Source organism: Lutra lutra, chromosome 8, assembly GCF_902655055.1.
Source record: "Lutra lutra chromosome 8, mLutLut1.2, whole genome shotgun sequence".
Lineage (NCBI taxonomy): Eukaryota > Metazoa > Chordata > Mammalia > Carnivora > Mustelidae > Lutra > Lutra lutra.
In genome coordinates this window covers 67,270,691-67,289,944 of record NC_062285.1, presented here as the reverse complement: position 1 = coordinate 67,289,944, position 19,254 = coordinate 67,270,691, and positions in this window count along the sequence as shown.

Below are 19,254 nucleotides of genomic sequence, written 5' to 3'. Positions count from 1 at the left end.
TTTAAGGCATTGACTAAATCCTTTGGAACTTGAGGATCCTATTTCTTTAGTTAAATCTTGTTTCTCTCATATTAAATTAATATCTAGGAGGGCTGTGGGTTGGAGATTTTGTGGTGTTTTATAGCATAAACTTATTGCATGGAAATTTTCTCAAGCTTTGCCTGTGACTTAATGTTAATCTAACATGTTGTATGACCAACTTATCCTATGATGGGGATCGTAGATTTATGTGATGATGTTCTAACAGTTTCAAAGTTCTTGAACCATGCCTACAAATTTTGCCATTTGGTTACTGGGATTCTCATTAATGATAAATCAATCATTCCTTTACCTAATATTCACATAGCATAATGCAATAGTAACCAAGGAAATGGTATTGTGGACACCAGCCGTAACCAAAGGAATGGTACTTGCCAAGGGCTAGGGACTGGAGTTCCAAGTGGAACTGTCTGCCAGCTTACACTGACTTGCTAAGCCCTGGAGTGCTAAGGACTGGTGGTCTATTAAGCCTCCCAGTGGTATAGATTGACTTGTTAACCTTGGACTGGAAATCAAATAAAAGTAGAGAGTTCACATGCAAAAAGAAAAATAAGGGGTTCAGATCCAAGAGGAACTTAACTATGACTCTCTGATATGGTGAGAAAGAGAGAATGCAGAGGGTTCAGTGAGTATTGATCTCTCTGTTCCTCATTATCTCTGAAACTTTGAATCCCGCTTCTAGCATCAAAATACTTAAAAAAATAAAACTCAGTGGTAAGTTTTAAAGACCTTATTGACTATTAAGTGACTCATGAATCAGGCAGCAGCCAGTCTAGCAGATAGAAGGGAGCTCTGAAGAGCTATACAAGGTAAGAGTTTATAGCAGAAGGAAGGAGGAACAAGGATGTAGTACTAGAGGTAAAAAAGCAAATTAGTTATTGAAAGGTTGTTTTCCTGGTAGTGGATGGCAAGGATCTGTTAGGCCAGTTTCCTAACTAATACTGATTAGGTGATTCCTGATCAATTAGTTTAAAATTCTATTTCTGGAAGAATCAAAACTATAATTAAGTCTCAGTTGATGGCGTAGGCTCTAGCATAAATGACTCCATTTTGAGGATATTTTCTTATTTTTAACAAGACCTAGTGGGTATCTAGGTTGTAGAATTTTATTTTTTTAAAAAGATTTTATTTATATATTTGAGAGAGAGAGAAAGAGTGCATCAGTAGGGGGAGGGGTAGAATCAGAGGGAGAAGCAGGCTTTCCACTGAGCAGGGAGCCCAATGTGGGGTTCGATTCCAGGACCAAAGATCATGACCTGAGCCAAAGGCAGATGCTTAAAGGACTGAGCCACCCAGGAACTCTAGGTTGTACAATATTAGAAAGTCCAAGAGAATGGCCCTGGCTCTCATTATCTCTGACATCACAGATGGGTGGGGTAGACATTTGACTCTTTGGTTTAGGACCCTTTGAGGGTGCTCAGTAGAATTCCATGGAGGAGATAGGACATAGTTATTGTTCTTTTTACCTTAGAATAAATTATTTCAGCTGTTGTCTGATTCAGAATTGCAAAAAGGAGAATGAATTGAATAGGCCCCCAAAAGAATCCATGGTAAAGCAGCATTTCCCAGCCAGAGTTCTCTATGAGGCCTTAGAATGGAGTCAGGAGAGTAGCAGACTAGAGGCCTCAGCTCAGCTATTATCAGCAAGGTGTTCTTGGGAAAGTCACCTCACCTCTCTTGGTATCAATTCCTTATTTTCTTTTAAGATTTTATTTATTTATTTTATTTTAGAGAGAGAGAGTAAGAACAAGCAGGAGGAGGGGCAGAGGGTGAGGGAATCTCAAGCAGACTCAAGCACAGAACCTGACACGGAATTTGATCTCATGACCCTGAGATCATGACCTGAGCCAAAACCAAGGGTCAGACAGTTAACTGACTGAGATACACAGGTGACTCACCAGTTCCCTGATTTTTAATAAGGAGATTGGATTAGGATGACTTCTAAGTTTCTGCATAGTCCTGCTGTTCCATCAAGTTTGTCCTCTCCCATTCCTAACACTTAGTGATCTGGTAAAGAAGTTTGCATGTGTCCTGTATAAATCTGTTATATTATGAACTTTGATTTTGTCTTTTTTCATCTTTTCAGACTAACCAGTCATAGGTATTTTCACATATAGAAGCTACTTTACCTCTCATAGTATGCTAGTTATGTAGTTCTCTCACCGTCTCGAAATTTAAGTCATTTTTAAAATTTCTTGACCCAAAACTTCCTTTCATAGCCTTAGAGATAAGATGCATAGCAAAGAAACTAAAAGCAAACTTCCTGTTTCACAATTTGTTTCCTTCCTAAAAATGACTGGCATTATGTTGATTCTTTCGACCAAATAGCACCTTAGACTGATATCTTCAAGGCCCAATGATATTCCTGTCTTTACTAAGAGAGATGAGTCATAGTCATTGTCCTATTAATAGAATATGGCTGGTTTATTTTTATCTCAATAGGTTATGTTGCTTTTGACCCTGCTGAATCTTATCTGATACTTTAATGCCTGGCTGTAATGCACAATCCATAGATACTGTCCTTATAATCTCTTAGGCACTGCCATATTCTCAAGTAGGAAATAAGAGGAACAGAACTCCTTCCTCAAACTAACTGGTACTTTTTCATTTTTCTTCCTACTTCATGTTCAGGAACATAAATTTCAGCAGTCTCTAGAGAGCCTCAGCCATTAATAAGGTTATATCCCCCAGTGTAAGCTCTAGGGCTTAAGCATTGATGTATGCAAGATTACTGAATGGTGTCTGCATTTCTGGAACTGGACTGGGGATTTTATATTGATGGCTTTGGCACTGCTATGTCAAATGCATGAATCATAGATGACTCCTGTCCCTATCCTAAATGCTCTCCTGTCACAGAGGTAAAACTTATCTACACTAGAGTGGGAAGGATATCTATAGCTGATGTGATTTCCCCTCTGTGAGGTCAGTCTTAACACCACCCTGATGGGGTTCTTATGGTTACTGAATCATTGTCATCATACTCTTTGTCACTGTTTCCTCTATTCCTCTTTCAACATCTTTTTGTAAGGTTAGTAGAAAGATAAGATTTAGACCTGCAATCTACCTTATATCCTTATTGTGTTTTTTAAAAAGTATAGGGCAAGAATCCAGAGGTAGGTAGAAGAAATTCTCAAATCAATTGGCCCATTTTTAGCAAAATAACTCAGCAGATCACCTACATTGCTGATGAGGCCTTCATCACTTTAGTAAATATTTAGTGAGTCCGTAATAGATTCTAAACAATTATCTATTTGCAAAAGCCAACATAGTAATTCCTCTTTTGGGGGCTTACAAATTAGCCCAAAGGGCAAATGTTAAATAAGTAAATATAATTATATATAAAAAGGAAGTAAATTTTAAGAATTGAAGATATAGGGGCGCCTGGGTGGCTCATGGGTTAAGCCTCTGCCTTTGGCTCAGGTCATGGTCTCAGGGTCCTGAGATCAAGCCCTGCATTGGGTTCTCTGCTCAGCGGAGAGCCTGCTTTCCCCTCTCTCTCTGCCTGCCTCTCTGCCTACTTGTGATCTCTCTCTCTGTGTCAAATAAATAAATAAAATCTTTTAAAAAATAAGAGTACTCAATTATCATACGGTTTTACTTATTTGTGGAGCATAACAAATTGTATGGAGGACAAGGGGAGTTAGAGAGGACAAGGGAGTTGAGGGAAATTGGAAGGGGAGGTGAACCATGAGAGACTATGAACTCTGAAAAACAATCTGAGGGGTTTGAAGGGGCGGGGAGTGGGAGGTTGGGGGAACCAGGTGGAGGTTGGGGGAACCAGGTGGAGAGGGCACAGATTGCATGGAGCACTGGGTGTGGTGCAAAAACAATGAATACTGTTATGCTGAAAATAAAAAATAAATAAATAAATAAATAAAAGAATTGAAGATCTAGAGAAATTGAGGCAAACAACAACAATAGAAAACTCATATTACCAATCATTTTAAATATATTAACTTTTTTTTTTTTTTAAGAGAGGGAGCAAGAGAGAGAGAGAGAGAGAATCTTAAGCAGTCTCCACACCCAGGGTAGTGCCTGTCTGGGACTAGATCTCACAACCCTGATATCATGACCTGGGCCAAAATCAAGAGTTGGTCACATAGCTGACTGAGCCACCCAGATGCCCATGTATATATTAAGTTTTAATCTTCATAACAATCCCATATTATTTTGTTAGGGTTGTCATAGCAAAATACCACAGCCTCTGTGGTTTCAACGACAGATATTTAATTTTCTCATTTTAATATGATTACCTCTTTAAAGATCCTATCTCCAAATGTAGTTACATTCTCTGATACTGATGGTTAGGACCTTAACATATGAATTTGGCAGCAGAAAACTATTCAACCTATAATAAATCCTGTGAGGTAGGTCCAGTGACTATTTCCACAGATGAGACTCCAAGAAGTAAAGTAACTTGCTTAAGATTTGAACTCTAAGATTTATGCATTTAATCACCTTGGTCATACTTAAGAAAAAAGTTGGCTGAGGAATTTGGGAGGTAAGTTATCAGAAATCATCAAAATTGCAATGCATCAATACAGCCAACAGCATGTATGCTATGGATTCAGATGATCTGAACTGAAGTCCCTACTCTCCTACTTGTACATTGTGTAAGGCTAAGGCTATTAACCACACTGAGATTTTTTTTTTTTTATCACTTTCCCTCCCCCAAACCCCAAGGCACTCTGCAATTTTCCATTCTATTTTATTTTACTTTTTAAAACTCCTGGTGATAATCTGTTAAATTGATTTCTTGACACACTCGTGAGTTGTGGGCCACATCTGAAAAACCCTGCATTATGTAGCTTTTATGGCCAAATGTGAATTCTGCTCAATAGTGATGCAAAGCTCAGAGTTCTGGTGTTCTATGGTCTTCAGTTACCTAAAGAACTCCTAAGAAGGAAGTTGCATTCTCTTAATGAAAGAAATTCAATGTAATGTTTTCTTTTTACTCTGCTGAGTGCTGCTCACCTGTCCTCTCCTGCAGTGTCTTGACGGATACAGTGGGCACGCAGGAATTAAGAGCCAAGGGATTGAATGTCAGCTTTTTCATGGCACGCTCTTGCCATGGGTGAATGCTGCTGGGTTCCTACCTCCCATCAAGGTTTGATCTTAACTTTCTTGGCAGAGGATGAAAACTGGGAGAATTGCAGACTTCTCAGATACCCACTGGTCCAAGTTTCTTTACTGGCCAAGTTAATGTATTTTAAAGGTCAGTGTTCATAAGTTATTGCTTGGAAATAATTCTTTCTTTCACTCTCTGCCCCCAGCTTTTGTGCACACGCATGTGCAGACACAGACACAGACAAACACACACAACCTTGCAAGGTTACAAGTGTTTATACATTTGTTGTTATGAAGTGTAAGTGCCCCTTATCATACCCTACATGAAAAGCCTATAATTGTCCGAGTCTTTTTCCTGTGCCAAGAAAGTTAAGTTCAAACCATGATGGGAAATACGGGGCCCAGCAGCATTCACCCATGTTGGGAGAGTGTCGTGAAAAAGCTGACATCCAATCCCCTGGCTGTTCATTCCTGTGTGCCCACTGTCAGTCAAGACACTGCAGGAGAGGACAAGTGAGCAGTATGCAACAGAGCAAAGTAAAATCAGGTGCTATGGGGCACCTGGGTGATGCTGTGGTTAAGCATCTGACTCTTGGTATCAGCTCAGGTCCTGACTGTAGGGTCCTGAGATTGAGCCCTGCATCAGGCTCTGTGCTCAGTGCAGAGTCTGCTGAAGTTTCTCTCTCCCTCTCCGTCTGCCCCTCCCCGCACCTCATATTCACCAACTTGCATGCATGTTCTCTCCCTAAAATAGATAGATAAATCTTGAAATAAATAAATAAAATAAAACAATATAAATATTAAAAAAATGGTGTGCCTGGGTGGTTCATTTGGTTGAGCGTTGGTCTCTTGATTTCAGCTCAGGTCATGATCTCAGGGTTGTGAGATAGAGCCCTGCCTAGGGTTCCATGCTCAGTGGGGAGCCTGCTTATGATGCTTTCCCTCTGCCCTTTTCCCCACCTTCCCCCGCACTTTCTCTCTCTCTAAAATAAACAAATATATATTTAAAAATATTGTAAAATTATAATGTTCAAGTTGAATTGTGTCCATCAAAAAACTAATTTTAATCTCTCAACATGGGCTTTCTATTTTAAGAAAATTTCCCAGAAATTTTCATCTCTAATTTAATCCAGAATATTTACATTCAGAAAACCTGTTAGAGAAAACACTCATCTAAAATTAAAATCCAATAAAAGGAAAAAATCCAATAAAATAGGCCACCATGATGGCTATTACAGTTTAAGTACCGAGTTAAAATGCACAGACATAATAATGGTTAAGACGTTTAAGATCTATATACATTTTAATATTTTTTGCCAGACTTAGAAATAGCTACTTAATAATGGGCTTACACCTTCTTCTTACATCTTACGCCTTACATAAAACATCTTTAACACTGCTAAATTGCAAAGACCATTTATTTTGGATAATCTTTTCCAGATATTATCTACATATGTTTTTTGAGCACTTACTATAAGAAGAATATCATGCTAAAGGCTGATGCCCAATTTAATGTTTCATATTTAAAACTGATTCAAAGTGCCCTCAGTTTTGGAATCCTTGCTTTAGTTACAGAGATATGAGAGAAATACACAGACATTTGAAAATATTTCTTTGACAACAAAGCAGAATCTTAAACTGTGTTGAACAGTAATCAGGAGACAGAATGATAAATATAGTTTTTTTTTTCCCTTAGATGCTGAAGAGTTTGTAACAGCCTATTTAAAAGTGCTGCAATACTCATATTTTATACTTTTTTCTTCCAAAAACCTTAAAATAAGTCATAAACACCACAAAGATTTCACTTTTGGGAAAGAACCTCTTGGTGACAAGTTGTCACCAAGACATGCTCTGGATGTGATGCTCTGGAAAAAATAAGCATCTGTTGTGACTTTGGTGGCTGGTCAGGGGCAGGCCCCGGCAGAGGTTTCAGCCAGCAAAAGCCAAGGGGTTCCTCAGCTTGGCTAATGGCCAATGGGACTCTCAGCAAATGCTGTCCTTAGTAAGTTTTATGTCCTCAAAGTAAATTCCAAGCACAATATATGGTAAGTTCAAAAGAAACATTGTTGGAAATGAAATTTTAAAATAATTAATTACCATTCAGTAATTTTTTCTTGGAATCATAGAAATCTTGATATGGAGGAAACAATGTCATTACTACTGTAATAAGATAAATGTCATTTAGTAAATCGATCTCGTATCATGTGCACATTACTCAGTGAATTTTAGCACTTACTACTACTCAGTGTTTAGTGTAAAAGGACTTAAGGAAACAAAAACTGTCGGATATTAAAAAAAAAAAAGTATAGTAAATGGTGGAGCTGGGGCTACAGAGCAGATGTTTAACTCCAAAGCTTATGATGTTTATCATCATAGCAATGAACTTTAAACTGATGAGTGCCTACTGTATGCCAGGCACTGTTCTAGTGCTTTATGTATATTTTATCATTGAAACCTCACGACAACCCTGAGAGATAACTACTGTTTCATAGGCACCTAGAGGTTGAGCATGACTGGCCCCAGAGCCATGGAATTAGCAATGGGGTCCTTATTATGCCTCACTCTTTGGCATTAACCGACTTTTATTTAGTCAAGCCTCACAACTTATCTTCCTCTAACTGCCTTTCTGAGACACTGGCTACCTGATGTTTCCAGGGGTGAGTAAATTACAACTTCCCAAAGCAACCAATTCCATCTCTGGAATATTTGTCTTCCTTGAGTTTCTACCCATTAGTCAGGGCTTTATCTATTAGATAATACAAAGAAATTCTCCTACTTTTAATCTACAACTGAATATGGAGTTGAGTTTTTTTTTTTTTTCCCCTTCAGATGGCTTTACAGATGTCTGGAGTCACAAGATGAATTTAAGAGACTTTGGCACATTTATATTAACTAAGATTTGTAAGCTTCCTCTTTACTTTGTGTAATCTATTGATCTTTTACTTCTGGTTATATTTATAATTTTTAAGAAATTTAAAATCTTCCACTCAAAAAATATTTCATTATAAACACGTATTGCATGGAGCACTGGGTGTAGTGCATAAACAATGAATTCTGAAACACTGAAAAGAAATTTAAAAAAAAAGGAAAAAATATTTTCAAAATGTACAGGAAGCCTAAATATATCAGTAACTTCATAATTTTCAAAGTTTTGCCACCTATGCTTTATCCATCCATTTTTTTCCCATTTCTTTCCTATTGCTTAAGTATTTCAAAGCAAATAATGGAAATTTTATTATTTCAGTCCGACAATTCAAATTATAAATATTGCTGTACATAACCATAGTACGTTCTTTCCATTTTGAAAAGGTGAACCTGATTTTAGAAAAGATTGCTTCTGAGCTGCTTAAACTCCACACTTTAGGAGGAAGTTCAGCTTAAATATTTCTAAAAGTTGTATCATGGTTTTAAGAAATTTTTAGTAGTTTTTTTACATTTCTTCCTCATTTCTAAGTGAATCAATGGCTTAGAAATCTTATTTTCAAGTACTCATCAAACACCCCCATCCTTTTTTTACATTGAAATTGTAAGAAGAACATAGGATTTTGAGAGCTGCATATCACTTGTGAACAGCTTCCTTTTCTCTAAATGACTAATATGAGAGAAAGGAAGTTTTAAATAGCTCCTGGTTCACCACAGGAAGTGTAGGGCATAAAGTTAATTGTGTAAAATATTACACACATTTTCAAAAAAAAAAAAGGAACAAACAGAAAAGAAACACAATGAGCTTCTAACTTTAAATATTCTAACTTCCAGGTCCTATATTTTTCTTCCAGAAGTTCAGTTCTGGGCATTTTCTTGAATTTTACAAATCTGTTTTAATGTTTTTTCCTAATGTGTCATTTCCTTTCATTGTTAAAATAATGAGATGCCTATGCTACACAAGAGTTGTAACGAACAACAATAAACAGAAGAGATAAAATCACCCATGAATGCCAATATTAAAAAGTAGCTAGATGTCGATATAAGAGATGTAAGTAGATATTTTTTTAAAGATTTATTTATTTAATTTAGAGAGCAGGAGAGTGAAAGAGAGCTCATGCACGCATGAGGAGGAGGAAGGGCAGAGGGAGAGGGAGAGAGAAGCTCAAGCAGATCTGCGCTGAGTGTGGAGCTTGATATGGGCCTTGATGCCACGACCCTGAAATCATGACCTGAGGTGAAGCCAAGAGTCTGACGCTTAACTGACTGAGCCACCCAGGCACCCCAGATATAAGTGGATTTTAATATCCTTTTAATACCCTAACATCATATTGTACAGTGTTTCATATATACTATTACAACTTATACTTGTACCATGATATTGTCTAACTCTTTAAAAACTTCCTGGATATTGGTGGTTTTTTTTCCCTCTTATTTGCTATCAGACATACTATGTTTTTAAATTTATTGAGATATATCTCACGTACTGTACAGTTCATCCAATTAAAGTGTGTAATACAGTGGTTTTTAGAATATTTACAAGTATGCACAACCATCACCACAGTAAATTTTAGAACATTTTCATCAAAAAAGAAACTTCACCCATCTCATTGCTTCTCTGCCCCTCAAGCCTAAGCAAACACCATTAGTCTACCTGGTCTTTTGTGACTGGCTTCTTTCACTTACTATAATAATTTCAAGGATCATCCTTGGTGTAGCATGTATTAGAACTTTACTCCATTGGATATACCACTTTTTGTTTATTCATTTGTCAGTTGATGGTATACATAATGTTTGAAAATGAATAATCTTACACTTAAATATTTGCATTATTAGTATTATTAGATATTAGAATTTTAAAAGTGAAATTGGTTGAATAAAGGGTATGAGTTCTTTCAGTGTTTTTATTTATTTATTTAAAAAATTTTTAAAAGATTTTATTTATTTATTTATTTATTTGTCAGAGAGAGAGAGAGAGAGCGCGCGCGTGCAAGTGCACAAGCAGAGGTGGAGAGAGAAGAAGGCTCCCTGCGGAGCAAGGAGCCCAATGCAGGACTCGATCCCAGGACCCTGGAATCATGACCTGAACCAAAGGTGTGGCTTAACCACTGAGTCACCCAGGCGTCCCTCTTTCAGGGTTTTTAACACAAACTGTCAAGTATTTAAAAGTTGATATCACAACTGATGGTTCAATTTGCATTTCTTTGATTATTTAGGAGGACAAGCAACTGTTCATGTTCTCTGATTAAAATTCTATGAATTTTAGTGTATTTTGCCTCATTTTATCTTGTGATGCCTTTTTTTAAATTACTTGCAAGAGTTCTTTACAAAAGGAGGATCTTGCCCTCTCATGTATGTTGCTCTTTTTTCAAAGAATTTATTTGTTTGTTTGCTTCTTTCTTTCTTTATGAGAGAGAGAGAACACATGCAGGGCAGGGACAGGCGCAAAGGGAGAAATAGTTTCCCTGCTCAGCAGGAAGCCCTGCACGGATCTCAATTCCAGGACCCCGGGTTCATGACCTGAGCCGAAGGCAGTCGCTTCATCCACTGAGCCACCAGGCGCCCCTGCAAATATGCTGTTCTGCTCATTCTTCTGTTCTCAGTATAATTGCCACTTCTCTCACCTAGCTTCCCTAGACATCTCAGTTCAGGTTAAGGACTCCCTTCTCAGTTCTGCCTTGCATATTCATATAGGAATTGTTCAGTTCACCTTTTTGCCTTTTTTTTTTTAAAGATTTTATTTATTTATTTGTCAGAGAGAGAGAGGGAGAGAGAGCAAGCACAGGCAGACAGAATGGCAGGCAGAGGCAGAGGGAGAAGCAGGCTCCCTGATAAGCAAGGAGCCCGATGTGAGACTCGATCCCAGGACGCTGGGATCATGACCTGAGCCGAAGGCAGCTGCTTAACCAACTGAGCCACCCAGGCGTCCCACCTTTTTGCCTTTTTGACTGTGAACAGGGTGACTGGAGAGTCCCCACGTGGGGCTGTACCTGTATTTCGCCCAGGGGCAGCAACTGAGGAGAACCAGAGGACCCTGAAATCCAGCCCTTCTTAATTCCATAATTTGCCAACAGGGGGAACCTTTCCCTCCAGTTTCCACTGAGGTACCTGGTGGCAGCAGCAGCCATGGAGACTAAATCTACATTGTCATTGCATTTTCAATTTCTACACATTGTTGGCTCAGATACATTGTTGGAGGAGAGAAAGGAGGAAAGAAAAGAAGAAAGGACATTAACCTCTAAACCACCATGTATTTTATAAATATATTATCTCTGTCCTTTGCCTAATAAAATTCTAGTGTATTTTTGTGTACAAGATTTTAAAAAATTAAAAATTCATTTAAATGTAATATTCCTTTTTATGGTAGATTAAAATGTATATGTATGTGTGTGTGTATATATATACACACACACATACAGAAAGTACTTCTGCATTTTTAATTTTTACATTATAGCCCCATAATACATTTGGAACTTATTAGGATATACATTGTAAGAAATAAACCTGATACCCTCCTTCAACAATTTGAATTTTTTCAGAACTATTTAATAATTCATTTCTTCCCTATTGATTCACGATGTCTCCCTGATTACTTCTAAACTCTCATATACACCAAGCTCTCCTTTATTTTTATTTATTTATTTAAGGTCGAGAGAGAGCATGAGTGGAGAGAGATAGAGCAAGAGGGAGAGAGAGAATCTTAAGCAGGCTGCATTACCCAGCAAAGAACCAGTTGTGGGGCTTGATTACATGACCCTAAGATCATAACCTCAGCTGAAATTAAGAATGGGTCGTTTAACGGACTGAGTCACCCAGGTGCCCCACTAAGCTCTCTTGGATCAATTGTTTCATTGCCTAACAATATTTGCAATGATATTCTACTCTTCTAATATTTTTGCCTATAATATACTTGAATGTCTAATAGAGCAAATCTCTCATAATTTCCTTTTTAAAAATTTTCTTAGTTTTTCCCACAAACTTGTTTTTCTAGTGCTTTTAGAAACATCATGTTTAATTCCACTAATGGAATAAAACCAATGACATTTTGATTGAGATTATGTTATATTTGTAAATTCATTTAGGATTAATTAATATCTTCCCAGATCTTTATTACTTAATTTATCCAGAAACAAAAACATTTACTCCAATCTCATAATATATTTTAGTAATTTAAGCGTCTTTTCTGTGTGTGTGTGTATGTATTTGTGTATTTAAAAGACCCTGTACACATTTCTTGTTAGAACAATCTGGGTTTTTCGTTTTTTTTTTGTTTTTTTTTTTTTTCCATTTATTGTTTCATTGCTATTTATATAAACTTTTTTTCCCATTATGTTTACAAAGTCTTTACTGTTATTAAACTATAAGCTAATTTTTAACATAAACCTTTAATTTCATCTTTTTAATAAACTCTTACTAATTCTAAGAAATTTGTGATCACTCACTTCGGTTTCTAGACTCGTATTACTTGCAAATAGTGAAACTCAAGGAGTTACTCTTTTGTTGCTTCTGTTTATCTTACATTCTATCCCAAATTTACAAAAGAATGTTAAATAATCTAGCTATTTTCATCATTAGATATTAAAATATGCTTCTGATAGCAAATAATAAGGGATTCTGAGTTCCTTGGGAGTCTGCTCTCTTTTTTCCGTTTTTGAATCTTCAGCACCCATTACATTACCTAGAATAAGGGAGGTGCACTATAAAAAAGTTTCATCAACAAATTTGTTTAAATAAATGGAAATGCCTTTGTGTAAACACCTGGCAGTGAAATTGCTAGATCATAAGGTAGTTCTGCTTTCAACTTTTTGAGGAACCTCTATATTGTTTTTCAAAGTGACTGCACCAGTTTGCATTCCCAACAACAGTGTAAGAGGGTTCCTCTTTCTCCACATCTTTGCCAAAAGCTGTTGTTTCATGTGTTGTCAATTTTAGCCATTTTGACAAGTGTGAGTTGATGTATCATTGCAGTTTTGATTTGCATTTCTCTGATGATCAGTGATCATGAGCATCTTTTCATGTGTCTGTTGGCCATCTGTATGTTTCTTTGGAAAAATGTCTATTCATATTTTCTGCCCATTTTTAATTGGATTAGTTGTTATTTGGGTGTTGAGTTGTGTCAGTTCTTTATATATTTTAAATAGTGACCTTTTAATAGGTATGTCATTTGCAGATATCTTCTCTTATTCCATAGGTTGCTTTTTAGTTTTGTTGACTCTTTCCTTTGCTTTGCAGAAGCTTTTTATTTTGATGAAACAGCCCAAGTGTCCATCAACTGATGAACGGATAAAGAAGAGTTGGTATATACACACAATGGAATATTACTCAGCCCCCCAAAAAACAAAGAAATCTTTGTCATTTGCAATGACAATGGACAGATCTAGAGAGTATAATGCTAAGCAAAATAAGTCAGAGAAAGACAAATACTGCATGATTTCACTCCTATGTGGAATTTAAAACAAAACAAACAAGCAAAAGGAAAAAAAAAAGAGAGAGAGGCAACCCAAGAGACAGACCCTTAACTATAGAGAACAAACTGATGGTTACTAGAGGGGAGGTGGGTGGGGAATGGGGGAAACAGATGATGGGGAGTAATGAGGGCACTTGCTGTCATGAGCACAGGGTGTTGTATGGAAGTGTTGATCACGATATTGTACACCTGAAATGAATATTACACTGTATGTTAACTAACTGGAATTTAAATATAAACTTAAAATAAATAAGTAAATAGGAATGTCTTTAAGGTCTCCCTATTGATTATGATCCACATTGAGGATAGATCTTTCTATTCCCAAATGTATGAGTTTGTTTTTTTAAGTGATGTTTAGTAAAGTGCTTTCTAATTATAAGAGTAGGAATTGCCAATATTCTTAGTTATATGTTTCTAGAGGATTATTTACTAAAATATAGGTAATAGGCATGTTCTTTTTTAGCATAAACTTTACAGTTGTTGCATCTGGGTGGCTCAGGCAGTTAAGTGTCCGACTCCTGATTTCAACTTAGGTCATGAGATTGAGCCCTGTGATGGGCTCCATGCTTAGTAAGGAGTCTGTCTGAGATTCTTGCCTTCTCTCTCTGCACCCACCCACCGTGCTCCCTCTCTCTTTAGATCAAAGTAAATGAATCTTTAAAAAACCCCAGAACACTGGGACGCCTGGGTGGCTCAGTTGGTTAAGCAGCTGCCTTCAAGGGCTCAGGTCATGATCCCAGCGTCCTGGGATCAAGTCCCACATCGGGCTCCTTGCTTGGCAGCGAGCCTGCTTCTCCCTCTGCCTCTGCCTGCCTCTCTGTCTGCCTGTGCTCACTCTCGCTTCTCTCTCTATGACAAATAAATAAATAAAATCTTAAAAAAAAAAAACAAACCCAGAACACTTTAATGCAGGAGTTATGCCAATAAAAAGAAATCTACTAAGTGCCTATTCATGTAAGTGTGCTTTCTTTATGATGTTTTCAGTCTTTAATAATGTTACCAAACTAATATGGATATAAAGAATTGTATGTCTTTGCCAAATGACATAGGAATATACACTTGAGTTTTTCTTGGAACTATGCCAGTCTTATATAAATAAACAATGACCATAACCATTTTAAACATACTTTAGATATTAATCTGGAAGTTTTACCCATGGCATTTTTTGTTACTGTTAATTTCACCAAAGGACTGTAGACAAATACATTTTGAAGTTTTTAAGTATTTTTAAAATGTCATCAGTAGATCCATTTTCATAAAATTGTCTTCAAAACCTTCCAGGTAAATGATAAGCTCCAAATCTATGTATTTTAGACAGACACAGTAGAGATAAGCATTATGACTAGTATATTATTTTGTGATCTTTCTTCACATCTTCAGTCTCAAGAAATTTCTTGGGTTTGGTTTTATCAAGAGCTCTGTATTTTAATTCAGCTTCATAGAATGCTCTTTTTTAACAAAACTCGGATGTTAACGATATTCTAATATAATTATTTATTTCTATGCAGCATTCATCTTTTAATGTAAGTCTATCTTAGCAATTTCTTTATTTACTTTTCTATAAACCCCCAGCTTCCAGGTTTTGCCCAGGGGCTCTATAGCTTATAACTTGTTGGAATGAAAGATTCCCACCCTCTTTTTTCCCAGTGTGTATTAATGTAAGAGATCACAGTGACCACCACTTCCCTCAAACTCTGGCTTTAAATGGGTCTCACATTTAGAGAGTCACAGTGAAGTCACAAGTAATTGTGGTTGGAAGCTGCACTTTTGGATCACACAGCAATGCTCTGTCATTAAACATTCAATCTTGCCTCCTACCCTGGAAGATGGCCAGAGTGTGTGATGGCTGCCCCTCAGTGAAACAACTGAAACCAAAGAGTAGCTATGTTACGTCAATAACCCCTTAAAAACTGTAAACTTACTGCTTTCAAGGATTGAAACATATAAAACATCTTTAGCCACCCAGACCGCTTATACAGGCTGCCTTGTCCCCTCCCAGAATATTAGACCATGTGTTAGTAGATATTAGGCACAATTGCATAGTATAAGCCTATGTTGTGAAGACCTGGTGTATGGCACTGCTGGACATTACAGAGCAGAGAAAATATGGTATTTACACAAAGTTTTTAGCAGTCCACATCATGGGTCCCAGAGAGGATTCACCCAAGCTGGTAAAGTTCAAATATAACAAAGTTTAGATAAATTATCAAGCTAAATGAACGCAAAAACATATCACCTTACAAGTTAATTTTACTCTTTAGCTGGCTAGGTTGTGTAGGTTGTGTATTGTGTAGGTTGACCTTTTTTTCTTTCCTCTCCAGTTTGCCTCTTGCCACTCAGGAGTACAAAAAAAGGCTTGAGATCTCTTTTTGCATCCATTGTCTGCTCTCAAACATTTGAGACTTCCTTTAAATTTTAAGCGACAACTCTGTTGCACACTGAATATAAATTCAGCTGCATAATGAAGACTTGTTCATCCAACTGCCTTGAACAGGTAGAGCATTCATTGGAAGCTTTCCAGCCCTTGGAAAATGGAAATTTTTAGTGATGGGAAAGGTGACACTCCTTGCATTTTAACCAGTGACTTGAAAGTTAATGTTTAAGCTGTCTTCAACTTTTCAAGTGCTGGTGACATAGCTGAAGAAAGATTTAAACAAATAGGACCATGTCGGATTTTTACTGTAGGAGGGCTTACATTTTGCTGCTCTGGAACAAAGCGCCCACCAGCGGTGAGCCCCATGTTGCCTGGGTCTATGTAGTTCTGGGTGGGTGGTAAGGCCTGGTTTAGTACGTCAGTTAATCTGGTTAGCTTTTTAATGGAAGCCTATTTTCAGAACCGAAATATTAAAAGGTGATGACATAAACCTAAATTGAAAGTGGAAGCAGTTTCTCCCTTCCTTATTTTACACAGAAGCAGACCTGAGCTGCCGCAATCTTGGGGATGTTCAATATTGCAACAAAGGAAGCAAAACAGAGATGAAGGAATCCTGTGCAAGGAGGGGCCATTTTCAGGTCATAACAGGATTACAAACTGCCCTTTTCTGGTAAAAATCGTCTGTGACTCATAAAATGTCCTTCGCTGTTTACTGCACAGCATGGCTTAGAGAGAAATGGAGATAGAAACCAGCAAATTTGCAAATCAGAGAGGCTCTTCCGGCTGCAACAGTAGCCTTTACCACTTAGGTGTGCAAAATGCAATGGAAGAAAGAAAACCTTAGAAATCTGATGAAAATGTGTACCAGATACGAAAAGTTTGAGAAATCACTTGGAAGTCCAAGTCCCTTAGCACTACTTTCAAAGCAATTAGTAACTTGGACCTTGGTGGCCTCTCTGGACTCCTTTCTCACTGCTCCCCACCTGGAACTCCATGCCATCTGGCTTTCTGAGCACCACCTTGGGCTCAGTGCACTCTCTACTGCGTAAGCCTGTTCCAGGAGGAACACCATGTCTGCTCCCTAAGTCTGATTTAGTCTCTTATCTCTCCTCTAACTTATCTTACTCTATCATTATTCTTAGCACTCTGTATTTAATTCCATTTACTACTTTGCCCTGCTGCTAGGCTACAGGCTCTGGCCTATGTGTCCTGTTCCCCATTTTATCCCAAATGCCTGGCACTTAGAAGTCTTTCAGTAAATATTTGTTGAATGAATGAGTTCATTACAGATGCATTAAGGAATTTTTGCAATTAAATTTTTAAAAATAATAGCAGGATGCAATCTCGGTTAGCACACTCAAGTGTGCAAACATTATGGCTGTTTTTATTTTCTTTCAATCAATTGAATTCTGACTTCAAATTGTAGTTCTGCCAGAAGGCAGACAATTCCATCTCTGTGATTTAGGGTCTGGATCCTTCCTTGTGGTTGCACAGACTCAGAGAGGTTTCTTTGTGATCCAGGAAATGGCAGAAAGACCTCTGGGGTCCTTATGGTGCTGCTCCCAGTCCAAGACTGCAGAAATCCTACTGATTCCTGTTCTTGGGCTCCAAAGGGTTTGGGAATCTGAGCTCCTGACCACAGCCCAGCTTTCCTGGTCACTCCTGGAAGGAATTTGTTTTGGAGCCTGATCACTGCCTTCTTCCCCCCCACACAACCCAGGCTCTGGCCCTCCCACATCTCACTTTTGACTTTTTAAAAAAATGTTTTAATCTTAGGGAAATCTTACCTAGCCCACTCTCTTGCCCTCCTCCCCCATCCCCTCAAATAACACCTCACTTTCATTGGCATTTAACCTAATCTCTTAACCTAATCTCTTAAAAAGGACAGGCCTTAGAATAACAAAAGCTGGGAAGGAAATCTCTCTGAGCCCATAAATCTTGGGCAAGAAACACAAAAGAGCATAAATAACGAGTAAGAAACGCTTCCCATTTCTATTTCATACCTAATACAAGAAAAAACACTGAGAGCAAAAATCCAACATAATTTCCAAAAATGATGACAATTACAACATCTTGTTACCTCTTGACTCACCTAAGTGATGATTTGGGCTAGGTGACCGAGGATGTAAATAATCCTGTTTAGATACAAAGATTCATAAATAATGCAAAGGGGCAAAGAAGGTCAGAACTATTTCCCACAGGTACAAGCTAAGCTGGGCACCAATTTCTAGAAAGGAATGTCTGGAAATTAAAACCCCAGACACACTGTGCTGTATTTAAAATTTTTTCCTCTCCTTTCTCTTTCTTATATATATGATATGCATGTATATATATATATATGTATCATACATAGGCATATATAATAAATTAAATATAATTATAAATTATTTATATCATGTTTATTATGTGGTATATAACATATACCACATATCAAAATTTAATTATAGGGCATATAATAAACATGCAACATGTACTATGTTATTACATATTGTATACATATATACATATATACATATATACATATATATGCATGTATTTAAAAGCTTATATATAGTAAACAAGTACCTATATAATAAGCTTAAGAATGGTTATTCTAGGAGGAAAAAAGAACTATGAAAAAGGGTTATTCCAAACGTAGTGGGACACAATTTTGAGGGGTGAGATATTTTAGAGAACAGTGCAGAATCTGTTATGTGGACTGGCCTTTAGACTGAAGCATAAGACAAGAGGACTACAGAAATCAGGTAAATAAAAACTAAAGTCACTATATCATTAATGTCATTTGTGCAGTATTCACTGTATCCCAACGGCATCAGCAGGTTTGGTATCAAGAGAATTTGGCCACAATAGAAGGACATGCTTGCTGTTTCAGAGGGACTAGAGATGGTTTCCTTGGCTCAGGCAGAGTGGCCCACAGTATTCTCAGTCATGTGGTCAGCATTAGTCATCTTGCTTTTGCTGTATCAGAAACAGGGGCAATTCCCCTTTGACTTAATATTTATTGACTGTCTTCATGAATTTAGGAACTTGGCTAAACTCTGGGGATTCATGAGTGAGGAAAAACTTAAGGAGCATCATGGAGTTTATAGTCCAATCAACGAAAAGCAGAAAAAAATACAGTTAAATCCTTCTTGGTAGGCCAAGTAACACATTGATGGACACATGAGATAAATATCTTAGGGACCTCAGGCATATTTGGAAGAATATAGGTAAGAGTTCCCAAATCCTGCTATTTGCCTGCTGTGAGTCTCTGTGGATTCCTAGTCTGGGATGGCCAACCAACAGAAGTGGGTTATAGCTTACAATGTGTAAATTAACCATGTAGGAATCCAAATTTTGATCTCAATTTTTAGAACAGGTCTCATTTTGTTGTCTCTAAGTCATG